Source organism: Corvus brachyrhynchos, unplaced genomic scaffold (genome assembly GCF_000691975.1).
Source record: "Corvus brachyrhynchos isolate BGI_N302 unplaced genomic scaffold, ASM69197v1 scaffold17, whole genome shotgun sequence".
NCBI classification, from domain to species: domain Eukaryota; kingdom Metazoa; phylum Chordata; class Aves; order Passeriformes; family Corvidae; genus Corvus; species Corvus brachyrhynchos.
Genome location: NW_008240046.1, coordinates 365021 through 386223, shown reverse-complemented (window position 1 = coordinate 386223; position 21203 = coordinate 365021). Strand labels below are relative to the sequence as shown.

The following is a 21203-nucleotide window of genomic DNA, read 5'->3' as shown; positions in this document are numbered from 1 at the left end:
TTTTTAGAATTGTTAGTTCAATTCACCCATATTTCATTTTGAAAAGTATAAATAAGAAATGTCACAGGTTTGAAAACATTTTATTTCTTTCTCTGGAGAAAGACTAAAGCCATATGTTTCTTGTTTCAGTGTCTATTGTTAAAACTTTTCATTGCTCTAAACCTTTAACATATATTACAGCCATAAGGCTTTTCTTTCAGAGACTTTCAGATTGTTTTTATTCCAAACCTCGAAACAAATCTGATTTGTAATTCTTGCAAAAGTCTTGGTGAAACACATTTGCTTATTTTTAATGTTCAGATGAAATTTGGTAACAAAATGTTTTGTGAACAGGGCAGTGTAACTTTACACTACTACATACAGGCAAGTGTCTTACTTCATTTAATTGGATTTAACCGTTATTTTAGGATTATATTTTCAGAGATTGAATCAAGATGTTTCTTGTACTACAAATAATGTGATTCTTAAAAAATATCCCTAATCCATGGCACTTTACCATAGCTGTTGCCCTTGCAGAAAAATGTGTTCTCACTAGAGGTCTTCACATACCTTTCAGTAGAATTTAGAATTAGCAGATTTGAAGAACATTTGGTCTTTACATTGCCATGTATTCCCCTGACAAAAGTGTTTATTCAGTATATCATCAATTTAAAATCAAAGTACATATGGAGATTTATAATTTTAAAAGGTGTCTTTTATTTCTTTGGGTTTCTTTTGGGTCTTGGAGTCATTTCTTTTAAACAATTATGTAAGAATATTATAGATCCTTAAGTAGGTTTTAAGATCAGTTTTTGTCATTTTGGTTGAGCAATATTAGCAAAAAAGGCAAAACCTTTCCTAAACACTGTCTGTGATCCTAACGTGTATGTGAACAAAACCTAACGTTCATGGATTCTCATTGATTATTTAAAAAAAAAAGAAGTTTATTTCTGGAGAGGTACTATATTCAGATTTGCTAAAAAGTGAGACACACAACCAGAAAGCAGAATAAAGTTACTCCCTTTGAGCAGCATACAAACAGTTCTGAATAAAGCACACATGTAACTGGTGTAATGTGACACAAACAAACCTCAGCAGCCATATAAAGAATGGGTATGAAATATCCAATTATGGTATTGAAGGCTCTTTCATTGAAAAAGATGCTTCAGTTGTTTATATTGACTTCTCTTACCACATTATTAATGGAAAATACAACATTAGTGTACAGAAACACCAGCATATACATATACAATTAATGTTCTTTTTTCCCCCCAGTTTTTGATACAGATTTCAGAAATTTTCAGATTAAGATATTACAGCTTTAGTTTATATGGACAGAGAGTTAGAGGACAACACAGAATAAGAACGGAGACTAAGAAAGTTGTAATTTCCCTTCTCCTTATAACTCTGCTGAAAATTGTTGTAGTTTCCAGTTGGTGCCTTGTACTTTGACTTTTTCCTCTAAATACTCCAAAGCCAATAGAAAAATAAAGCGTGTGGCACAGCTACAAACTGCCCCTCTCAGTGTGAACACCTGTGAGCTAGCCAATCATTCAATATATCATGTGGCAAAATTTGGGAGATCACAATTTCTCATCACAATTTCGCTTAAAATCAGATTTGGATACTTATAGCCACAAACAGCTTCACTGAATTATATATTACCAGGAGACATAATAATTCATCATGAGCAAGGACTATGTACCATGCTACAAGAAATACTACTGGTTAGTATTTCCACTGATTTCTTTAATAAAATTCAGATCTGATTACAAACTGTCTTTGTTATTGTAAAAATAAAAATATTTTCACTAATATTCATAAAATCTAATGCTTCAGGACATGTAAAAAGAGAAACTTTTCACTCCAGTTAGATGAGCAATAACAGCTGTTACTTCTGGTTTTAAAAAAATACTTTTTTTTAGTCAAAGCTTACTTTATTTGGTACAGGAATAATTTAGATTCTAAAGCCTGATATAAACTGATTTATTTATCCAAAGAAATCTCAAGTAGGTAGTGGGAAGCAGAACATTACAAGAGAAAACTCAAATTAGATCCTTTTTTAAAAGTCTCTTTTAACTGCACTAAATTAACTCAAGAAAAAAAGTCATGGCCTAACATTTCTTCAAATCTGAAACACTTTCAAATAGATACTGAGAAGTGATGGCAATCTCAATTTCTGTTCTAAACAAATAAGTAAAATACAGAACAGGGATTTGGATAGAAGAATAATTTTTTTAATTAAAAAGAGTTTAATTTTTAATAACTGCTCTCCTCCCCCCCAATGAAAAATTTCAAAAGCTCAACAGAGCTCTGTCAGACTATAACAGATGAAGTTTTACAAACTATTTTTCTTTCTTCTGGTAGATACAAATGAAATGAGGTCCTAGTCCTGTGAAACACTATTCACATTTTAAATGGAGCATAGTAATCCCAATTCCCATTGACTTCAAGTGCTCATGTTAAGTATTATTTGTTGCGCAGAAACATTTTTCAGTCTCAGGAGGTTTAAGCTCCACTCAAATGAATAATATCCATTTTCCCATGCAACTGATAGATTCAGGGAAACTGTTCTTCATGCAAATTAGGTTACACCATGAATAGAATTAACCTAAAACAAAGGTATAAAAAAGTAATAGAAAGCTTCTCTTCTATCTGTAGTTCAAGTACAGGGGTGGGAAAATTATTCTGTTCCCTGGGTGAACTTCAGTTCTTAATTTGGCTGCTCTAAAAAACTTACCACAAACTGTAGATCTTAACATCATATGCAGAAAATCCTTGAAGTATTGTTTCCCTCTTTATTTCAGAGTAGCAACAAAAGAAAGCAACTTAAACATATATTCAAGCATCCCCTACTAGTATTATAATTTCTGGCTACCTTTTCTCTTTGCTTTATTACAACTTTTGTTTTCTTGGAAGAAAAAAGTGAAAATACAGAATCAGAATCACAGGGGAAGTGCTGATAGATACTACAGTTCCTAAAATATCCAGTCCATTTCCACTTAACCTGATAGACTCTCCAGCTCCCTTTAACTTCCACGGGATTATAGTTCTAAAGTACAAGTAAACACATCTGAAACCATTGTCTAATGTAACTCTGAACAATACTACATATATTCTTATCTCACCCTAGTGAGGAGAGGGCAAGAAAAACTCTTTCTTCAGTCTTTGGAGAGATTTGCCATCAGTGGAAAACAGAGGAAACCAAATTGTCTACAAGAAGGTAAACACCACCCTTAGCCCATTCTGCCACCATCACACCACCAGAAGCAGCTCAGCCTAATAAAAATGGAGGATTAACAATAAATATAAGAACTGGAGAATGAGTGTTACATATTTGCTTTGACCAGCTTCTTTTCCATACTATGTCCATCATTATCCAGTGTCACTTCCACCATAGCACATAAATTTTATCCAAGTCTCAGCATAAGAAAGGAAGCCTCTGCTCCCTTTTCTTATGGCTTAGGAATGGCTTATTCTATCAGGTGTCTCACTGATTGTCCCATTTTACTCATACTGGCACAGCTACATACAGCACTAATTACGACTGCATTCTACTTAGCAAGAGATGATGAGGCTGCATTAAAGATGATGCTCTTCAAAAAGTCTGTGAAGAAGTGCAATCTAACAGTTATTTCTTAATTCTTTTTACCTGTATCTAGTGCAGGTGTGTCCTAATTGGAATACTAAACTCAATTAAGAGGCTAGGAAACATGCCTGCCTCCAGTTAAAACACACAAGGAAGGGCATGCATCATGTCTTTGTATCCTCTCTGCGCAGTACTGAAAAATTCAAACACACATTCTAAAGTGGGTGGGAAAAAAAAGAAAAAGATAAAGGAAGAGAAAGAGCAACATAAAAAAAAATTCCAAGAGAAAGTTTGAAATGGTATGTTAAACCATTGAGTATCAGCTAAAAATGACACTATCTTTCAAGAAAATACTACGTTTCTTGTACTCCTGATGAATTTCTCATGCAGAATATTTATCAATGTATCTTTAGACATACACTGGTTATAATGAGGTAATTGAGCTCAATATTGGAAAAATATCATTTCACTTGTCTTACTGGTCCATTAACATGGCTTGTATCCGAGTAAAAAATTGCTGTAAGATTTGCTTGAACCAAAAAATATTCTTCATATTTCCTCTCTACTCCCAAGGATTCCTTTTTTACTTGCACATCTCCATATGCACAATATTCTAAAAGTTAACACAGATAGATATGGCTGTCTTGTTTTCTCATTACTACGACCACGATGTTTTCTAAAATATTATTCAATTATTATCTTCAAAGTAAAACAAATATTAGCCTAAACAAGCTTCTGCAAGTGCACACAGTACTGGGGAAAAGAAATCCTTTATCCATCAGAATACAGTTTGGCAGACCTAGCAGTAATTTACGGACACTTTTAAAATGTGCAGCTACTAAATCACAGACAGCCTGTATGCACTTGTTCCTGGACTCTGTCTAAAATTTCAGGTTTAAACTCTCCTTTGTCATAAATATGGCTTAGTCATCCCCACTAAAATATTCAAAAACATTTCTCAAGAGAGGCTGTTTTAAGTGACCTATGTTAGATGAAGTTTGGAGGGATGTTCATCATAAATGAATTATTGACTACTATAGAGGTGAACATGTTTATCATGTCTTTCTCCTTACATTGATATATTGATATGAATTTGTGTACTTTAGTCTCCAGGTATAAGATATTTTTTGAGAATTGGATAGCAGGACATGAGACTGAAGCACTAAATGTGCTATGAGAGAGGAAGTTATTTTCTGAGGTGCTGCATGTTTCATCAGAGGGTAGGAACTGGACTAGACCAGACAGAAAGGCGTTCGGATTACACAACAGTTTCGTTAATATCACAATACACATCTTTGGGCATCATTTTCACAACATGAAAGCCAGAGGTCTTTATGTATTTGCACAAATAATTTAAAAAGTTGGTCATGCATATTTAATATCTATCAGTGCAAAAATTTGCTCAATTAAATTTTTCTGACTGCATTTACAAAAGTAGTGGATTGACCTTGGTTCTCAACTCCATGAAAACCATGCTGTTGTGCTTCTCTTCCAGGAATCATTTGAATAAAGAGAATGGGCCAATCAAAGCATATTTATTATCTTAGGCACTAGAAACATTTATTATCTGTGTGCAGATAATATTTAATTTAATTCATTGATAATATTTAATAATTTTGTTATTAATTTTTCTCATTAGTTTTCTAAATGAATGCCAGAGAACTTCAAAGTATGGAATCGACTCATGATAGGAGAATTATGTGTTAGACCAGTACATTATCTGTGTATCAGAAACATATTTCAGCATTAGACTCTAGAGGATTCAAAACTGAACAAAACTGAGATAGAATAACAATATAATTGAGAGGGGATGGGGGGAATATGGGAGAGGGAAAAAGATTTTAAAAGACTTGTGAGAAGACAGGGATTAAAAACTTTTTTCTGGTATTTGTAAAAAGATACAACAGAAAGCAACTGGACAGATCAGGAGGCAAAAGCTCTGCCAGACTGTGCAGGCAAGATTAGAAAAACTGAGCCAGTTTATTTTCTGAGAATTGTTGCACAGTTTCAAACCCAAGCAGTGAATAAGGTTAAAGATAGTGCAGCAGTGCCACACCATGAGAGAGTGGACAAAGAATTTGGAATTGAGAAAGTCAGGCAAAAAAAACCAACACTTTTTTTTAAAATAAGGTACAAGTCTTTGTATTAATGTCTATAAATATAAACCCCTTCATCAATTATATGGCAATGAACCAAGACCATATGAAGACAGCATTTGGACCTTGTACCCAGATGGATCACATGTAAATTTCTGCTGCTGGAAAAATTTTTCTATAAATAGCACTATGCCACATTTTATATTTGAAATTAATCCTGATGGCAATGCATCATCTAAAAGATCCAGGGAACAGTAAAAAATATCTTTTTATTAGTACATAATAAGGAAAAAAGTTGTTAACTCTTTTTACAACTAATGTTTATATAGAATTTAAACTCCTTAAGCTTATTTTTATATATTAGTACCCTCAATTTTTTCTATTAAATGGTTATGCAAAATGGTTTTCTTCCTTCTTAGCTCCTCCCACTATTTTTCAAAAATGCTTTGTTGAATGTTTTTATGCCACATTTGCCTGCCTTTCAAACATTATCATGAACAAAAGGAACTGTATCAAGCAAGCCCAAAGCTCTAACCATTTAGATAGCTGATACAGTAGACTGCCACCAGCCTTTCTCCCAAATTACAGAATAAACCAATAATTTTCCCCGTTGGAGTTAAATCACAAGTCAACACAGGATGAACTAGAAACTCAATATTGATATTGTATCTGCTGCATACAGTTTACACATATTGTATATGCTGCATACAGATTTGAAAGCTGCAAAGGAAAATAAAGGACAGGGTAACAAAAGAATATTGCCCCCCTGAAAATCTCACACGGGAATAACAATTTTTACACTATAAAAATAGTTTATTTTATGTTTCAGAGATAGAATCATGCCTTAATAAGTTTGGCCAGTGGTTCTCAGCACCTACATATCAGCTAGAAATAAGACCCACATAAGATCCCTTAGCTTAGCAGAAAACTCAATGCAAGCTTAAAAATCTGCAATTAGAACTTACTCTGCAGAAATGAAAACAAGGCAATAAAAAGAATAATTTCCTCGCTTTGTCAGTTGGTGTGAAAGACAAATGCAATTGGCATCCATCAGTTCTCAGAAGTAAAAGTGTTTCTTTTGACTAGTGTCTCTAACAGTAGTAGTCAGTCAAAGGGCAAAGGAAGTAAGTGCAGCTGAAACAATCACACTGAAAATAACATTGTCTACAGCTTCAAAAGGCATTCCCAGAAAAATTAACCCTTGGGTTTTAAACATGGTTTTTTGCTTGTAACATTCCTGACCTATTCCAGGGCCATATAAACCAGCTAAACTCAGTGGTATAATTCTACTGGAACAAAAAGTTGGTTTAATTGCAGTTTAAAATACTTTTCCTCCTTTCCTGATCTTGTCATATCTTTAAAAAAACCAAAACCAACAAACAAAAAACCTCCCAGTAAGATAACTGTCTACTATTGTACTTGCACACTAATTTCTTTTAAAGGTCCAAGGAATGTTTCAGATAGCATAAGGTTTGGAAAGCCTCTGGAAAAGGGAGGTGAAGTTGCCTGAACACAACAAAGCATAAGCAATACTTTAGTTAGTACATCTGTTGAACCATAGCACTGTCAACATCAAGCACTAGAGGCTAAATTTCATTCTTGGAGAAACCTGTCAAAGAAATAGCCCAACAAGTAATATATCAAAAGAGAAGTCCAAGTTTTCTAGATGATAGGATATAAAACTGAATTAAAAGTTCAAGGTACTCTTTAATATGAACAAGAGCACTTTTCCCCACACCTATCTTTACTTCACACAAATAGATTTTTTTCTGTTGGTGGTGTGTCATGAAATTGCTCGTCAGTGCAATCAAAAGCCATCTGATAAGTCTACATTTATTCTATTATTCAGGAGAAATATGAAAGTGTTTAGGTTTTCACCTAAGCTCAAATAATGTTTTTAGTGAAAGAATTTGGTTTTGCATATAAATGTGATAATCAGTTCAACAAGAACTATTTAGAACATGTAGAGCTTAAGTTTAAAGGGAAAAAATAGAGGAAGAAAATATAATTGCTGTAGGGAACAGAGTTATAAACAGAGTTATGTTCTTCATAAGGTGTAGAAACAACTATAAAATAACAATTTGGATTAATGTTACAGACAAGGTTGCTACACAAACAGTACTCTACACCTCTAGGAAATTCAGAAATAATTTATATAGAGAAGGTCTGGTCAAATTAGCACTAATCTCTAAAAAGAATCTTCCAGAAGCAAAAATTCCATGCTTCTTTTAATCTGATTTATTAGTATAGTAATTATTTTGGTGTTATTGTGGTGGGAAATTTTATTTCAAATAAATGACAGATATTTTTTAAAGAAACAGGGGTTTAAGGATAAAAAATATCAAACAGTAATCATGCCTTTCTAATTTAACAATAAAAGTAAATGTTAAAGGGACCTTTAGAAAACAGGTTTGTATACACTGTAATATACATCGTGATGTGTTTTTTCTAGATCCATTGTACACAATTATTCCAATTGGTTTGTTAACTTTTTTTAAGCTCTCTAGTAAAGTTCAAAATTTGATTTTTAGTTCTGTTAAGCTTAGAAATATTTTGATATCAAATTAATTACATGCTTCACAGAATGCTATAACCTACCTGCTACAGTGCTGTGTGGAAATATCACTGTTTGTCAAAGTACATAAATAAATCCTGATTAATTCTATCTGCCTTTTTTTTTTCAGACTAGCATAAGATATCAGAAGACAGTCTGATAAGAAACATTATATTTCAATTTTACCCTTGATTTCTGAGCATCTGAATTTGAAGCGCCTTTGTACATAGAAAATACAAGGTCTGAAAGGTAATGGTTATGGATCCACAGTCTTTGGTAATTTTGTCTGTTTTGTTCTCCTGTCCATGACCAGAACATGTTCACAGGTGTAACCAGCACTGAGTAAGAGTTGATGCAATTTTGTCTTGCACTGCACTAGTATAAACTAGAAATGTATAAATAAAAATATATCCATCTTAAGTGGAAGAAATATTCTAAAACACAAACATAAGAAAAAAAGTAAAGTTAATAAAGGTAAACAATAAATCATAAAAATATATGAAATTTTTATACTCTTCACTTCAGGCGATCAAATCCTTTACTGTTCCTGGGACAGTTTACACAGATATCAATCAGAAAAAGTCTAGCCAATTGAAGTCCTGGTTTAAATTGTTCAGTGAACCTCCTTCTTTTCACTCTGCCTGCAGACAGCATGTTTGCAAGTTCTTTCATCTTGCACCAGGCCTACTACACAGCAATGGCCTCTGCCTTTGGGCAAGTCATCTGCCAACTTGCTAAAATACCTTGAATGATTTAGCAACTTTCTTACATTTCTCATGGGGCTATTAAATCCTATCTCTTTTTCATAACTCACTTCCTTGTAGCTGGCAGTTTAATTATTTTACTGCTAAGCTTTTAAGTTCATCTGCTGCACCCTGGGAACCCCACAACATACTACGTGTTAATGGGCCTTTGCCCAGGCACGTCAGATCTTTGTAGTTGTTTGCATCATTCTACAATTACCTGCCTGCTTTAAAGATAGCGTGTATCAGTCTTGAAACTTCGCAGGCCTTAAGAGGCACCTCATTGAAACCTGATGCCTCTTCTAAAATTCTGTTCCTATAGTGCTTTCTGAAAAGTGAGTCAGAATGATTCATGTTGTATCCCCCAAAGAACGCCACCTTTCCCTCTCAGTGTAGTTTTGTACATGTAGTTGAACCTGTTTTTAAGAGAAACTTTTCTTTTCAAAGGCAAATTGTGTATGCATTATATCACTGTTCTGAATTGTAGCTTTATTTGTAAAAAGAAAAGATTTAGTCTTGTAAGAAGGCACATAGGGAAAAAATACAATACCTAAATACCAAAAAAACTCAACTCTTCTCCAATTTTACCCTGAGACTAGACGTATCAGTTTTATGTATAAGCTACACAAGAAAAATATTCTTAAACTATAACCATCTTATTAAATCTAGCATGTTCTACAGGTACAATGAAGCCCAAACCTCTTCTGGATGTACTTAGCTTACAAGCAAACCCTGTTCCTGCACACAGGAAAGAAAATAATTCCTCCTAGCCAAAAAGCTATTTTTACTGCACTAGTCCTAGATAGCTCAGTTTTGTTGTGTTAAAAAGAAAAGAAGAAATCAAACATTCCTAATTCATGAATACTTCCTGACCTCTTTATCTGTATGTCTGGTTTCTTTGTGGCATTTCTGTTGCAATAATCCAGCTCAGTGCAGTCCAACTGAGTAAACAAGAGAATTCATATGATACCTATCTAGTAACAGCCACTTTTGACTGGGCCAAAGGTATAATTGCTGCAATCAGAGAAATCAAGTTAGAGTATAACACAATGAATTATAGAATGGTTTGGGTTGGCTGGGACCTTAAAGATCATTTAGTTCTAACCCCTCTGCTATGGACAGGAACATTTTCCAGTAGATGGCTTTGCTCAAAGCCCCATCCAACCTGGCCTTGGACACTCCCAGGGATGAGGCAGAAAACAAAAGTATTACAACAGGATAGAGGACACAATTATAGAAGGAGGACTACAAAAAACCATAGTATTTTTGAATTTGCTCCATATTGCCTGTTGACTCTCTTTCCACTTCTCATTGGCTTTCCACTTTGCATTTAATATAAAGCAACTATTTTCTAGTAGCAAGTTTTGATATAGGTTTGGATAAATTCTGTAAATCTCAGAAAATTGAGACTACTCATAATATCTTAGTAGTTATCTAGGAAACTCCTATAAAAATATTGTAGAATACCTTGTCATAGCTACTTTTATTTAGAGTTGATACATTAAAATAGTAACACTACACTCTGACGTACAATTATCTAACCCTTTTGGGGCTACAACTATTATATGAAGAAAATAGGATATAAAAAATGCATTCAGAGGGAAAAAGATCTGAATTATAAAGGAGTTTTTTGGCCTCTGATTAAAAATGTTAAAAAGGCATTTCAATCTTTACAGTTACACTTTACAGTTACACAGAATGTGAAAACTGTGCAAGCATCAATTAACTCCCGGGGAAAAAAATCATACACATATTTAATAAATCTGTTTCATTGTTAGATAAAAATTAATACCTCTTCTCTCAATTGTCCCATGATGAAATTTCTGGGAATTCATTAAACATGAACCTTATTACTAAGCTGTTTTTTTCTTTAATGACACTACAGGGTTGTCTGTCTAGCATCCTATTCATGATTTTTCTCCGAAAGAAACTTTTGCTGCTCAGTCAGTATCATCAAAATTATTTTACAATTAGAATTTAAATTGTATATTTCAGAGTGTGTCAATGTATCATTAGGAACTTACCTAGCAATGAAATACATTTAAAAGAATAAATCCTTCCAAACAATGTTGAGAAAGAATGATCACTACCTAAATTTACTTTCAATTATCATTTCTAATTATCATTAGGAGTAAAATATTTATTCAGTACGTTATTATATATTAAGATATGAAATCCATTTCAGAGCCTGCTTTAAGTTCTTTTCATAACAGTAGTTTCCACAGAAGAATCATTGTTTAAGAAGAAAGTAAAATAGCAAAGAAACCTCCTAAAACCAAGTAAACAAATGAAACCCCAAATCCCTCAGTATTATGCATATTATGATGCCATTTGTGGAAAAAAGCCCCAAACTTTTTCCCCCAGAAAGCTGTGCATCACTAATATTCCTTTGTACAGAAAAGGTTCTGCCCTGCAGCCCATCTACTCTATGGTAGCTAACTTTCTCTGTAAATTTTTTTCTGTTTGTGATAAAAAGTAGTTGGTGGAAGTAATTTTACATATTTGTGGATATAGTATGGTCCAGTTAAAACATAGATTGTATTTTGTCCATTCATCCTGATGAACACCTAATTTGACAAAGTGTTCAGTTTACATTACCTGATATCTACATCCAGAACTTCAGTGGGTATCTGTGGAAGTGTAATAGGCTGCATGAGAGTATCTTAAAAGATAGATCTTGCCAAGAAACCTTGCTGTATCTAACTGTGCTAGGACAAAAGGATGCCTGCAGTGTTAATTCCAACATTAGGGAAGTAGCCTTCCTTGACACTTGCACCTTCCATTTTTCTTCAAAAACACTGAACTTTCTCCTTATGTTTTTTGCACCGTGAAATAAATAAGTGCATTACTTAATTTGCCTGAATTTAGTATTCTCCTAGATTTTGAATAGTGACAATTATCTGGGCAGCTGATTATTATTTGGTACAAACACATTCCCAAACCTAATGTTGAATTAAGACTGCATTGTGTAATGCCCAAGCTGTGTTTCTCTAACCTTAAAATAAATTGTAACACTTCACGCCCCTTAGCCTAAACCTCAGTGCTTCAAAAGAGAATTATTTCAATATTTAGAAAAAAAGTTTTACCTGAAATAAGGTAGTTTAGGTTGTAAGTTTAGGTTGTATTCTAAAAATACAGTCTTCCAGATGTCATATTGACAGATCTATTTTACTTAAGCAAATGTAAGGCTAAACTCTACAGCAACCCTTTGAAATATTGGCTGAACAAAAAGAAAATGATGAAGAATCCTTTGGAAAAATTGAAACTGCTTTTAATTTAATAAGTGTTTGTGGTGAAATAAATAAATACTGTTCTAGTGTTTATAGCAGTCCATTTAGGGATCACTAATTTTATTACTTTAGTTCTCTCTAGCAATTAAGAACTCAGATAGTTATGGCCAGCATATGAAATAATTGAACTGTTTTCCCTGCTCTAAATTAAGTAATTTTCACTGGAAGAAGAAAGAAAATAATTCAAGCAATGCTGAATTAACCTTACACATAAATACGTTGTGAAGTTGTCTTCAATTTATTTAGATAAATATTTGTATTTTAAAATCATCCTATGAAAATTAGTAGAAACTACAGTTACACCACATAAAGAGAACTAAGAAACCTCAAACCTTACATTATTTCCCTAATCAGAGGAATCTTCAGTGTTGTCAACCAGAAATGAACCTTCACAACCCCCCTCTCCCTTATGCCTAGGAATAAGAGTCCTACAAAAGAGAAAGAATAATGAAAGAAATCAATCCACAGCCTTAATAAAGACGGGGACTAGAAAAGAGACCAAGAAGAGATAAATTCCCCTTGTCTGACATTATCTTATTTGCCTCATGTCTTTAACATCTAAGGAACTACAGACACACACACAAAAAACTTCCGTGTGTGATGACAAGAAAGTCTCTTGAATCAAGATTCAAGAAAGACTTTTTAAGTTATCAGGGGGAGGGGATCCCTCTAAGCATAATTCAAAATTGTTTACTTCAGCAGAGAGAGGCAAATTTGCAGTGCACATCCATGTATTAGAAATTAATTATTTTGTGGCCTCATTATGTAGAATAGATTACTCTACGTCATTATGTAGAAAATTGAAAGGTTAAATATTATAATTAATTATCATTTCATCATCTAAGAAAATTAAACCAATGTTAAAGAGTTAACTTTAATTTTGAGGGAGAATTTGAAAGTATCTCAGTGAATAATCAAAAGCTTCTTTTGTTATACCTGATATCCACTTTGCTAAAATAAAGTACCACTGGACTAAAAGCAGAGTTCCTATCCAGCAGCCTTGATTTTAATTCTTTGGTTATAAGGAACATGAATAACACTGGTCGTTTCAGATCCACTAAAAGTGAGCATCAAGACCTGCTTTTAGTCCTGGAATTTTTTCAAATTTCACAGCACAAGTGAAGCTGTTTCATTGAACACATAATTCATTTACTTCTGTGAAACACTCTGGGTTCTCTCTGTATGAAGCAAGACCTTGCCTTGCATTAGTGGGAACACTTAGATGACATCACTCCTAAATCATGTCCATAAAAGAAACAATTCAATTACTTGACATTTATTTTTCTTTAATTGATTGTATGTTTGAAATCTTATGCAGGTAGTTTAAAAATTCTATTTTATTGCTCTTGTCTTGCTGGATTGAGGTAAAAAATAAATTACTCAAATGTCTAAATGAGGTCTATTTTTTCATTGCTCACTGATAATGTTATGTTCCTGGCTAAATGCTTACATAAAAAAGTATTAAAATTAATTAAGGAGTATGCTTTCAATTGGTGATACACAGAAAAATTGCTGAAAACATTTCCTGAAGAGCTTGATTTTATGTGCTCACTCTGTAAGATCTCATGTTTAGTGAATCTGGGGTCAATCTGCATCTAATCTGACAATATGGCAGTTTTTCCACAGATTATATGTTCCCAAAACAGAATGAGACCAAAGAATTCCTCATATTAAGCAAAACTGCAGTATGATTCAGTTATATTTGACACTAAAGAAGCCTACAGGCTACACCAGAGGTCTTCTTCGTAAGATCAGCCAATTATGAAAGGACTTCCTTTTCTTAAATAATTTCTTCCTTTGAAAGGCCATCAAAACTTTGCAGAATATGACTTAACTTAATCTGCTTCTGTAAATGAGGGTAGTGCTATGTTACCCCATAATGTGTGTACAGAGTAATTATGAGTGCTATTTGAAGAGGACAGAAAGTTGAAGAAGCACTTGCCAAAGCAAGCCAGAAGCAAGTGTCAGTAAGATGTTGGGGTTTAACACCAAATTCAAGTTGTATTCAGGGTGTCCATATTGAATTATATGGAATAGTTTGGGTTGGAAGGGACCTTAAAGATCACCTAGTTCCAATCCCCCTGCCATACACAGAAACACTTCCCACTAGATCAGGATGCTCAAAGCCCCATCTTGTCTGGCCTAAATACTTCCAAGGATGGGGTATCCACTATTTCTCCGGGGAACCTCTTTCAGTACATCACAACCCTCACAGTAAAACATTTCTCCCTAATAGCTAATCAAAGCCTACCGTCTTTCAGTTTAAAGCCACTTCCCCTTGTCCTGGTACATTCTCTTGTAAAAAGTCCCTCTTCAGCTTTCTTGTAGGCCCCCTTTAGGTACTGAAAAGCTGCAATAACGTCTACTTGAAGCCTTTTTTTCTCCAGTCTGAACAATCCTAACTCTCTCAGCCAGTCTTCATAGGAGAGCTCATTGGAGCAGTTCTTGCTTGGACACCTTAGGTGCTCAGTGGGGAAAGTCCTTTTTGAAGGGAAGGCCAGAGAAGAATCTCACTTAATGGTCCAGAAATCACAGGAATAAGAGAGAGCTTTACTAAAGTAATGTCTCTGCCTGTCCATTGTTCTTTATAAGGACAAACTATTCCATAGGTTTGTAGAGTAGAAGGGTGTTAACTTTTTTTACTCAAATGTCTAGAGCACTCACCTTCATTGTGAAAGATTCAGTTTCCAGTCTGTTTCCCTGAATATTTAATGATCTAAATAAAGGTGGGTCTGAGAACAATGGAATACGGTGATTGTTGGGTCGGGGGCAGGGCAACCTCAGTTCTAATGCAGAAAGCATGGTGAAATACCACTTATCTTGATGACCAGCCCAAATGAAAGTAATGGAAGACAGATTCAAAAGGAGTTAGAACAAGTATATGTGTTCTCTACCAATAATTATGAGACTGGACTGAAAATTCAACTTAAAAGAAACACACACGCACACACACACCAAATATTGTGAAATTCATGATAAAGTCTGGAGAGTTGGTAAGGCTGGTTGCAGCACCTGTGAAAGGTTAGTTAGCACATACACTTACAGGCATATTACAGAAACTTGTAGACACACTACAGACATACAATATTTGCATATAAAAGAGACAACATGCACTGCTGCAGGCACACTACAGGTGGTAGGTATTACAGCTATAGTTAATGCTTATCATGTAAATAAGAAATTAGACCATTTCCAATTAAACATTCTAATAAATGAAAATTTCTAAACATGAAGTAAAATAAGTTACCCCATTAGATGGCTACAAAATTTGTTTACTACCAGGTATCTGTGGCTTTCTGCAGTTGAGAAATATGAAGAATTTATAGCTCGGTATTTCTAACGTAAGGAAATGTTAGCCATCTTTTAACTGCAATTGCTTGATTTTCCTGTGTTATCTTTGTCCAAATAATGCACAGTTTTTTGAAATACAGTTATAGAAAGCCATTTGCAGAAATTGTCTACCAAATATTACAAAATATGTTTCAGATTAATCAGAATTTATCCGTTGACTCAAAGTGTTTTATGTTCATTTAAAATAGAAAAATAATAAGAACTGTCTAATATAACTCACTTTATTGCACAAAGACATAAAGAACAATTATTTATTTCACAAGACATCTTGCACATTTATCTCTCTGCAAAACTTCTGGGAAAGACAGATATGACTGAGCTAGTTTAAGGGGTAACACAGAAAAACATGCATTAACACTACCATTGCTGTAGATAGCCTGCAGGTAAACTGAGGTCTTCCATTCCCAGTTTCATTTGGTATCTTTAACTCTCAACGCCGAGGGTAGGATTTTCCAACACTAAGTTCTAGCATTGAAATGATCAAAGCTGCAGTAGTGTTTAGTGTTGCAAATCTCAGTCTTGTCAACGTAGTATGCTTCTGTGGCAGTTCCATATCCAATATTATAAGAAATCAAGATTTTGATTATTTGCCTCAGAATTTGTACTGTCTTTTCATAAAACGAAATGGCTTTGGCTGAGCAAATACTGTATGGATACCAAATATCAAAACAAGTGAGAAATACTTTAGTTTGTTTTTATCTTTTGTATCTTCAAGCCTAGATTCATCCAATACTAAATGTTTATGGAACATGAATATTAGAAAAGGGATGGAATATGACAGTGCATATGGAAAATATTAGGTTTCCTTTTCTATCTGAGTTTTGTTTCAACTTAATTCTGTCTAGAGTGTTTTAGAGTTAGAGCTGAACAGTTAGAAAAGTGACAGTCTTTATATATTGAGTGTAAGAAGTAACCTGTTATATAATTCAAAAAATTTCACTGCTGTTTATGCTTTTATTTTAAATGTACAGTGGTGTGTCCAGAATTGGATTTATGAGTCGGGGCTTTTTTAGTTAAATGCTTCATTAGAAATTCTTCAACTTTTTCCTAAGGAAGCTCTTTTAAAATGACTAACATCTTTAAAGTGATTTGGTATTCCTTAAAACATTTGGTGACTTACAACTTTATAATTTTATTCATATAAAATGAAATTATATTAAACAGTTTCTGATTTTAAGGGCTTTCAATTTGGGGGCAGCCCATTTTTGCTGATTTGGGAGCTCAGCTTGACTTCCCAGGTTTTCTTAATTCTCAGAACCCCCACCAACTCAATGAGTATTTGGGAATGCCTAAGAGTTCCAAAAACATACCACAAAAGTCTTAGGTTAAAAAGGAAGAAAAAAAACCAAAAGCAAACAAAAAAATTTAAAAAACCCAAACAAACAAATAATAGAAACGCAAAACCCCAAACCCAAACAACAAAAAAAAAATTAAAAGGGAAAAACTTATCACACCAAAACCTTATTAATATTTGAACATATGAAAATTGAAGGCTTCTCTTAAATCTGTGTGCTGCAGTGTAGTAGGTTCTGTGTGCTGAGTGGTAAATCATAAAAAATTAGTTCAAGTCCTGTATTCTACCTTATTCTTTGAGAAATAACATATATTTTTTTTAAATCAACAAGTAATCTTCAATGTAAAAATCCACACAATAGGGAGGTATGTGGGCTTTGGGAGACACACAGGTCTCTGCCCTTTATGTTTCTGAATACCAAAATAGAAAAGATGCATCAAATTCTTTACAGATTTTTTTTTATTATTATTACTAGATTTTGGGGCAATATCTGTATGAAAAAAGAAGCAATATTAAACTGCAGGAGCTTTGCAGACTGTGAAAACACTGTTTGGAAAAATCTGATCAAATTTGTCTAAGGAAAGGCTGAGGGGTGACCTCATCACAGTCCTCAACTTCCTCAACAGAGGTAAAGGAGAAGAAGCTACTGATCTCTCAGTGACCAGCATCAATACACGAGGAAATGGAATGAAGCTGCATCAGGGCAAGTTCAGATTTGTAACAGGGTCTTCACACAGAGGAGGTGGGCACTGGAACAGGCTGCCCAGAGAAGTGGTCACAGCACCAAGCCTGCCAGAGTTCACGGAAGCATCTGGACAGCTCTTAGTCACATGGTTTATTGTTAGGGATTAGAACTCAGTGAACCTTATGGGTACCTTCCAAATCAGGATATTCTATGGCAGACTATGACTACTTTGGCAGACTTTTACAATCTCCTTTTTTTTTATGTAACACTAGGACTTCATGGAAAAACTATCTGAAAAAAATAAAATTACCTGTTTCACTATGAAATAAGAACTTACGAAATGTTATTACTTTACTAGTTTATGAATGATCTCTATTACTAAACATATAAATCTTTATGTATTTACAACTTTGCCATGACTGCTTAAACCTACCCTATTATATAACATTTAACTTTCCTTGTGGGAAAAAAATTAAAAAAATAACTGTGTGCCAGAACATATTTACATATTTATATATTGGGGTTTTTGATTTTCATTTTCTTAACAATATTTGGTATGTGTTACAGATCTCAGAAGCTTCCTTAACATGGAAAACAGCTATGATTATTTTAAATCACAAGAAGGAACAGTTTCATTACATTAGCAGTATAGCACAACTCTGTAATACTGAATATCTACAGACAAATGCAACTATGCTGTATTTGATAAATGAAGTCACAGTAATTGGTTTCAGGATCTTATTCTGGCTAAAGCATACCCAGTGACACTTTTGGATATGAAATTGCATATTTCAAAATGTCAATTTTGTTACAGTTCCACATAGAATGCATACTGATTACTGCTACTTTATAAATATAGGTGGCCTAATAAAATCAAAATAGTCGCATTAAACCACTGTAGGTTGTGAATTTTGTCAAAGTGCAATAAAAATAAACAAACAAATAAATAAATAAATATACATATAGTATAAAAATTACTAACCTATTCGTTTTTCTTCACGAAGAATGAGAAAAATATTTTCTAAATGTGGAAGATTTCACTAGCTGTGTGACTGAGATCTATTACACCTTTTTACTCTCGAGTCTAGAAATAAAACTAGGTTTATCTTTAGCAATATCAATGGGGTTAGATTTTTCTGAAAACTGTTATTTGAGATCTCTGTCTTGTCATCCACTGTATCGATTGGTACATATTTTGAAAGGAAAAAAGACAAACTACTATATTAGTATTATTAATTATGCAATCTAGATTAAAAATGAAACAAAAAAATAGGTAAAATTTCTTCACTATTATTTTTTTAAGAGGACTGTGTATAAAAATTAAAGCTCTTTCTTCTCAAAAACCTCAGCACATTTTTCACACCATTATCATTTGCTTGTGAAGTTAAACCAGTCTTGTATTATTTTAAAATGCCTGGAAAATACAACTTATTCTGAATTTTTGCTTAATGACCTTTATCCTAATTCTATGGAAATGGCCACTGAAAAAATAAAATTAATGGGAAATTAAAATAATCAGCAGTATTTTCCATCATTTTTACTGGTGTAGCTTTTTGGACTAAAATTAGTGGGGTTGAATTTGAGATTTGGTGGGACAAATCCCACTTCTGGAGTGCAACTACCGATGGCTACAGAGACAGGGGAGGAAGGAGAGATAAAAGGGTTCTCCTCCACAATAAGAGCTGGATTGAGTATGAAGATCTGTCTCTGAGGAAGAGCCATGAGCAGGACAAAAGCCTGTGGATAAGAATCAGAGATTAAGGTAAAAAAGAGAACCAATGATTGATGTCTACTACAGGGCACCTGATGAAGGGGAGCCTATTGATGAAGCCTTCTTTCTCCCGCTTCAGGAGGCATCATGCTCATCTGCTCTTGTCCTGCTGGGACACATCAACCACCCCGACACCTGCTGGGAAAGTAGCACAGCAAGCTGCAGGTAATCCAGGACAGTCATTCAGGGCATGGAGAACAACTTCTTGAGCCAGGTAATAGACAGGCCTACCACGGGGGAGGTAATACTGGGTCTGATGTCACAATTAAGCGAGGTAAATGGGGATGTCGAGAGGCAGCCTGGAATGCAGTGATCATGCACTGATGGAGTTTGCAGTCCTGAGGGATATGACTGCAGCAAAGTTAGACCCCTGAAATTTAAAAAAGGAAACTTCCAAACCTTTAAGGAGATAGTCAGTAGGGCCCCCTGGGAGACTGCCCTCAGGAACAAGGGAGTGGAATAAAGCTGGCACATCTTTAAGGAAATCCGTAGAGTGCAAGAGCTGTCAATCCTCAGGAGCAAGAAATCAGGCAAGGAAGGTAAGAGACCAATATGTCTGAGTAGGGACCTGCTGGTCAAATTAAAGGGAGAGAAGCAACTGCACAGACAGTGGGAACAAGGACAGGTAACCTGGGAAGAGAACAGAGAAGCAGTTTGATTGTGTATAGATGAGGTGAGAAAGCCAAGGAAAAGCTGGAACTGAACCTGGCAAGAGAGGCAAAGAATAAAAAGAATAAAAGAAGAAAAACAATGTATGTTAACAACTTTCTTGTCTTAGTCTTCAATGACAATCTCCCTTCCCAAACTTCTTAAGTGGTTGGACAGCAGAGGGACTGGGGGAAAAGTGCTTCCCGCTGTAAGAAAACATTGGGTACATTGACCACCTGAGGAACATGAACGTGCACAAGTCTATGGGACCTGATAAGATGTATCTCAGAGTCCTGAGGGAATTGGCTGATGTAGTTGCCAAGTCACTCTTCATGATATTTGAAAAGTCATGGCAGTCAGCTGATGTCTCAGGTGACTGGGAAAAAGGAAACATTGCATCCTTCTTTAAAAAGGACAGAAAGCAGGACTCAGGGTTCTACTAGCCTGTCAGCTTCACCTCTGTGTTTGGGAATATCATGGAGCAGACAATCCTAACAAGCTATACTAAGGCGCACGAGTGACACGGAGGCAATTTGAAACAGCCAGCATGACTTCACCAAGGTCAAATCCTTCTTAACCAAACTAGTGGCCTTCTATGATGGACTGACTACATCAGTGGACAAAGGAAGGGCTATAGACATGGACTCATGTAAAGTCTTTGACACTGTTGCCTCACAATATCCTTCTCTCTAAATCGCAGAGAGATGGATTCCGTGGTGGACTGTTAGACAGATAAGGAATTGGTTGGATGATCACATCCAGAGGGTAGTGGTCAATGGGTCAAAATGCCGATGGACATCAGTGGCAAGTGGTGGCCATCAGGGGTCCATACTGGGACCAATGTTATTTAACATCTTCATTAATCACATACATGAGAGGATCGAGTGCAGCCTCAGCAGATTTGCAGGTGACACCAAGTTGAATGGTGTGTTTGTCACACCTGAAGGATGGAATGCCAACCAGAGGGACCTAGACAAGCTTGAGAAGTGGTTTAATGGGAATCTAAGGAAGTTTAACAAGATCAAGTGCAAGATGCTGCACCTGGGTCTGGGCAGCCCCCCGGTGCCAATACAGCCTTGGGGATGAACTGGAAAAATATTTTTGCATTATATTACTTCCACGAGAGTTCAAGACAGTTTCACAACCATCTTATGTGATGGAAATAACCTAGCGTACACCATAGTATCATGCAATTCATATAAA

General features: G+C 34.8%; 1 protein-coding gene across 5 annotated transcripts in view; it reads right to left on the bottom strand.

Moving 5' to 3' along the window:
- The window catches only part of PCDH7 (protocadherin 7), a 272817-nt gene that overhangs the window by 87380 nt on the left and 164234 nt on the right, over positions 1-21203 (bottom strand). The window lies entirely within an intron of this gene.